A 6,407-nucleotide genomic window follows, 5' to 3' on the forward strand; every position below is an offset into this window, starting at 1 on the left:
CTCAATGTTTCCCATGGCAGCTCACTTCAAGTCTCCCTTAGCTAACTGATTCTGCCCTGTCCTGACAAATGAGCATTATATACTCCATTTCCTCATAGTCTCCATGTCCCATGTCTGATCTCAGTGCTTTGGATGTTGATGCAATAGGAAAATGCAATTAAGAACTTTGGCATATTTATTTATTAGGTAGAAATTGAGAAATTGAAGCTATGACTTACATCTTTGGTGAAATATACTGATGGGAAATTTCTATATCTTCAGAGATTGAGACCTTTTCTATATTACACATTTTTTCAGAATTCTCCTTAAATGCCAATTTAACATCAAGCAGAATATATCATGTATATATGTATACAAATATATGTATATATGTAACATTTTTATAGAGACAAAGGTAAAATATCAGAGACACATATTTATTTTTTAGAAATGGAAAAACTGCATGCCAAAAATAATTCTCAAAATTAGTTCAATTTACCAAGCATATCTGTAACAGTGGAACTCACGAGTTCTCTTGTAAGGTTTTATGCAATTAGAGATGGATTACTGCATGGAAATGATAATTTTTAAAATTCTGATCTTATCTTAGGTGTGAAGCCTCACCTTATAAGAAATCTGTCTGATGAGTTAAGCAGCTGGTAAGTTAAATCCAATTCCTAATTGTAACAGTGACTTTCCTTAAAATGAATATTTGAATCATTCTGATTGTATTTATGATCTAAGTCTTCTAACCTTTGAAAAATTCCAGAAACTTTAAAATGCTATTTTTACTATGTGGGAAAACCTGGCTTCAACTATCATGAATTGTGATTTGCACATGAGCTCTTAAAGTTATCAGTGCCATGTCTCTCAGCAGCTATCAAAATATTACTAGATTTACTTGTCTTTTCATATTTCACAAATTTAATCATATTATTAGTCCTTTGGATTCCATTATGGAAAAAAGTTTAATATGAAGAAGAATGCACTGGCCCAGCAGATAAGTGAACAGTATTGCAGTGAAGGAACTGAAGATATATTAAAAAAAAAATAAAATCAAAACACCAGTATGCTTCTAAGATTATGCAGAAGCAAAAATGTATGATGAAATTTTCAAACAAGCTATTTGAATGGATCATATTTAAGTGGTAGGTTTCTTTTTCCTAAGTTTAGTTGAGATGAAGAAAAATTATCAAAGGAGAACATAAACATCTGTCTAATTTGGATAAGGTTAATTAATTCAAAAGAAAGAAAACAAACAAACAAACAAAAACTGGCTGAAATAAGCAGTACATTTATCTTCAGAAATGTGGGGAAGTCAGCTCAACCCAGGCCAAAGAGAAAGATTTTGCTTAATGATAAGATGTTTCCCCAAAGAGAGCAACCCCAGGCTTCAGGTAAGAAAGAGCAGATTGTTTATGACAGGGAAACTCTGCTATGTCTTATCCATATTTTACCCCATGTTACAATATTACATATTTTAAATAAGCTATTCAAAATGTATAGTAAGAATAATACAATATACCCATTGATATGACAAATATAATGTCAATGACAATGAATATTTACTAAATGTTTTATCTTAATATATACTAGTTTCTGTCCTAAGCTGTTACATAAGTGAACTCATCACATCTTTACAGCAGATCTCAGAGTTAATTACAGTATTATTCATTTTATAGATGAAGAAGCTGAGGTTATATATTTTATCTGTGATTATGCTCCAAGTGAATTTTAGAGCCAGTATCTCATTCTATTTAGGTCCAGAACTCATAACCTTAATTTCTAGAATCTACTACCACTCGAACAGTGTGAGGACCTCCTAAATTTATAACACTATGGGGGTTCCAAGAGGAAGGAGGGGAAACTAACATGTTTTTGAGCATCAAGTTCTGTATATGTAAGCTTATTTACATTCCACAGTAATCCTGTAAATTAGGCACCACATGCTTATTTTAAGGAAGAAGGAAAAAGTATTTAAGGAGGTTAAGACTCTTGCATTTGAGTATCAGAGCTGTATGCTGAACACGACTCTATCTCTGAAGTTTCTGATATTAATATTAATAATATTTCCTATCTTGTTCAAGGAAGGATAGTACAAGATACAATTCCTGAGATGGTGTACTTACATTTTCTCTGGGGCCTTGATGTTATAGTTAGTAATCATGTGTGTGTTATTTGCTCAGTTGTATCTGACTCTTTGTGACCTCATGGACTGTAACCTACCAGGCTCCTCTGTCCATGGAATTCGCCAGGCAAAAATATTTACTGAAGTGTGTAGCCATTCCCTTCTCCAGGAGATCTTCCCAACCCAGGGATTGAACCCTCGTCTCCTTCATGGCAATCAGATTTTTACCATTGGAGCCACCAGGGAAGCTCTTAGTAATTGTTGAGGATAGCCAATAATTATTAAATATATAGTACTTTCCAGATATTGCTTTAAGAAATTTCATATTTAGAAACTAATTATTCAAAAAATCACCATATAAAGAGATATTATCTTTACCTTGATTTTACAGAGAAGTAAACTGAGGCACAGGAATTGTAATGAAATTGCCACTGTATTTGTTCCTTTCTATAGTCTCAATGTACCAAGCAGAGAAGGGAAGGCAGGACAGAGGTAAACAGATGTCCTCCCCAAATTAATGGAGAATCAGAAGTCACACATTATTGCAATCTTGGGGAGATCTTCAGAGATTATCTAATCGCTTTTATTCTATGAATGGGAGCCTGGGATCCTAGGGAATGAACAATTAAGCAACAGAATGGGAGGAATAAACTAGGTATTTTGCCTACTTATATAGTGTATTTACCAGAGGATTACCTGAATACAGGTATAACTGCTTCTACTTTAGAGAACTGAAGAGATTCTTTTATATAGTCATGCATATTGTGTGGGTGAATTCTCTAAGAAATTAAAGGAAGAAGTGCTACATCTTGTTTATTGTATTGTGTTTGGGGGAACTATTTTGGAATTAAAGAAGCCCACTTCTCAGTATATTATTTCCAAACTAGGCAACTATAATTACAGTCTGATAAGACGTAACTCAAATAACTTCTGAATGTTAATTTATTTTGAAAGGGGAGATAATCTTGCAAGAGAAATGTAGACAAATAGAAAAAGCAGAGCTGTAGATATATTAACCTAGAGATGCTACAAATAAAGTTTAAGAAGTATGAAAGTTTCATGTAGTATTTCACGTGAAGGAATTATTTCCTCTTAAAAGTCAAAATGGATTATATGAGTCCACTCATAAAAATGATTTGTTCTTCAGTTTTATCGTGAATTACCTGACTAAAGGATGATGTATTATTCCTTCAAAATTATACCACATTGTTCACTTTCCATTTTTTTTACTTAATTGATATTTATTTAACATTGACTCTGTGCCAAGCACTGCAAAACCCACCCACACACCCCACGCCAATTTTGTGATTTCATTAGAAACCACTTAATCAAGCAAATTTTGTAGTTACCTCTATTTTACATCCTAAATTGGCACATGTGTGGATCACAATAAACTGTGGAAAATTCTGAAAGAGGTGGGAATACCAGACCACCTGATCTGCCTCTTGAGAAATTTGTATGCAGGTCAGGAAGCAACAGTTAGAACTGGACATGGAACAACAGACTGGTTCCAAATAGGAAAAGGAGTACATCAAGGCTGTATATTGTCACCCTGCTTATTTAACTTATATGCAGAGTACATCATGAGAAACACTGGACTGGAAGAAACACAAGCTGGAATCAAGATTGCTGGGAGAAATATCAATAACCTCAGGTGTGCAGATGACACCACCCTTATGGCAGAAAGTGAAGAGGAACTAAAAAGCCTCTTGATGAAAGTGAAAGTGGAGAGTGAAAAAGTTGGCTTAAAGCTCAACATTCAGAAAACGAAGATCATGGCATCCGGTCCCATCACTTCATGGCAAATAGATGGGGAAACAGTGGAAACAGTGTCAGACTTTATTTTTCTGGGCTCCAAAATCACTGCAGATGGTGATTGTACTCATGAAATTAAAAGACACTGACTCCTTGGAAGGAAAGTTATGACCAACCTAGATAGCATATTCAAAAGCAGAGACATTCCTTTGCTAACAAAGGTTAGTCTAGTCAAGGCTATGGTTTTTCCTGTGGTCATGTATGGATGTGAGAGTTGGACTGTGAAGAAGACTGAGCACCGAAGAATTGATGCTTTTGAACTGTGGTGCTGGAACAGACTCTTGAGAGTCCCTTGGACTGCAAGGAGATCCAACCAGTCCAATCTGAAGGAGATCAGCCCTAGGATTTCTTTGGAAGGAATGATGTTAAAGCTGAAACTCCAGTACTTTGGCCACCTCATGCACAGAGTCGACTCATTGGAAAAGACTCTGATGCTGGGAGGGATTGGGGGCAAGAGGAGAAGTGGACGACAGAGGATGAGATGTCTGGATGGCATCATTGACTCGATGGACGTGAGTCTGAGTGAACTCCGGGAGTTGGTGATGGACAGGGAGGCCTGGCATGCTGCAATTCATTGGGGTCGCAAAGAGTCGGACACGACTGAGCAACTGATCTGATCTGATCTGATCTGATGTCACCCTACTTAACACTATTAAGATTATCTCTCTTTTTTTGTTCTTGATAAATATAATTCCTTGCTTCCTCACAAAATAATTCAAATTATGTAAAAACTAGAACTTTGTCTAATTTATCACTGTATTCTTAGCTCTTAGAAGAATATTCAAAAAGAGTTGTATGTATTAAATGAAAATGATTTCAGTGGGTCTCAAAATAACTTGTCTTTAAAAGGCATTGGTGCCATTTTAAGTAGATATCAGGTTTCCATTTTCTCATCAATGATTCCTTTCATTGGTTTTGTCATTTCAGATAACTTTCTTGAACATCAGATCATGGAAGATAGAAATAATGTTACTGAATTTATTCTCTTGGGACTTTCTACAGACAAGAAAGTCCAGATCCTCTGCTTTTTATTTTTCTTATTCTGTTACCTGGCTATTTGTTTGGGGAATTTGATCATCGTGATTTCTATTACTTGCAGTCAGCTAATCACCCAGCCCATGTATTTCTTCCTTAACTGCCTTGGACTCTCAGATATCTTCTACACCTCCACTGTGACACCCAAACTCATGACTGACTTACTGATGGAGAAAAAGGCCATTCCTACAAAAACTGCATGACACAGCTTTTCAGCACACACTTCTTTGGGGGGATTGAGGTCTTCATCCTCACAGGGATGGCCTGTGACCGCTATGTGGCCATCTGCAAACCTCTCCACTACGCCATCACCATGAACAGGCAAAGACGTCACTCAATTCTCATGGCATTGGGAGCGGGGGTACTTCTTCATTCTCTTGGTCTCTTTCTCCTTGCGATTGTTTTACCTTTCTGTGGCCCCAATGAAATAGATCACTATTTCTGTGATGTATATCCTTTGTTGAAACTAGCCTGCACTGATACACACAAAATTGGCTTTTTTGTCATTGCCAATTCTGGCTTGATGGAACTGGTGCTCTCTGTGGCTCTGACGGCCTCCTACATTTTGATTCTGTATAACGTGCGCACATATTCTGCAGAAAGCCGCCATAAAGCACTTTCCACCTGTAGCTCCCACATCACAGTCATAATCCTCTTTTTCGCACCTGTCATCTTTGTTTACATTAGACCTGCCGCAACATTACCAGAAGATAAGGTGTTTACGCTCTTCTACACAATTATTGTCACCATGCTCAACCCGTTTATCTACACACTCAGAAACATGGAGATGAAAAATTCCATAAGAAGAGTTTGGTGCAATAAAAGGTTCTGGGAAGGGAGGCTAATGATTTGAAGGTCATTCATCTTTGACCCCGGAGAAGGCAATGCCACCCCACTCCAGTACTCTTGCCTGGAAAATCCCGTGGGTGGAGGAGCCTGGTGGGCTGCCATCCATGGGGTCCCACAGAGTCCAACACGACTTAGCAGCAGCAGCAGCAACATCTTTGAGGCCAGTCTTCTCATCACTCCCTCTGTTGCTGATTCTCTCCTGCTAATGGGAAAATCAGTCAATCAGTCAGAATGTGTAAAAGCCAAGCTTTCAACAACAGCTTGCCTTCAGTGGATCCTTCTTTATTTTCCTCTCAATGTGTTTTCCTTGATTTCACTCTTCACTAATATCCCCTTTGTTTAAAAAAAAAGAAAAGAAAACTTTTTACAGAATAAAAACACACTGAAAAATCTGGAGGGAGAGTGATCCTGCCTGTATTGAAGGCTAAACCTGAGGGAGACTTCACTCTCAAAATACTTGGCCTCAAGGTATAAAAGGTAATAATATGTTAAAAGGTAAAAGTTAAAGAATCCACCTGCTAATGCAGGAGACACCGGTTCCATCCTTGGGCCAGGAAGATCCCCTGGAGAAGGAAATGGCTACCCACTCCAGTGTTTTTGC

At 37.3% G+C, this 6,407-nt stretch overlaps 1 pseudogene; it reads left to right on the forward strand.

The window, feature by feature from the left end:
- Window positions 1-4,872: 4,872 nt before the first annotated feature.
- On the forward strand, window positions 4,873-5,810 carry LOC102414962 (annotated as a pseudogene).
- The last annotated feature ends 597 nt before the right edge of the window (window positions 5,811-6,407 follow it).

The sequence above is a fragment of the Bubalus bubalis genome, chromosome 16 (genome assembly GCF_019923935.1).
Source record: "Bubalus bubalis isolate 160015118507 breed Murrah chromosome 16, NDDB_SH_1, whole genome shotgun sequence".
Taxonomy (NCBI): Eukaryota; Metazoa; Chordata; class Mammalia; order Artiodactyla; family Bovidae; genus Bubalus; species Bubalus bubalis.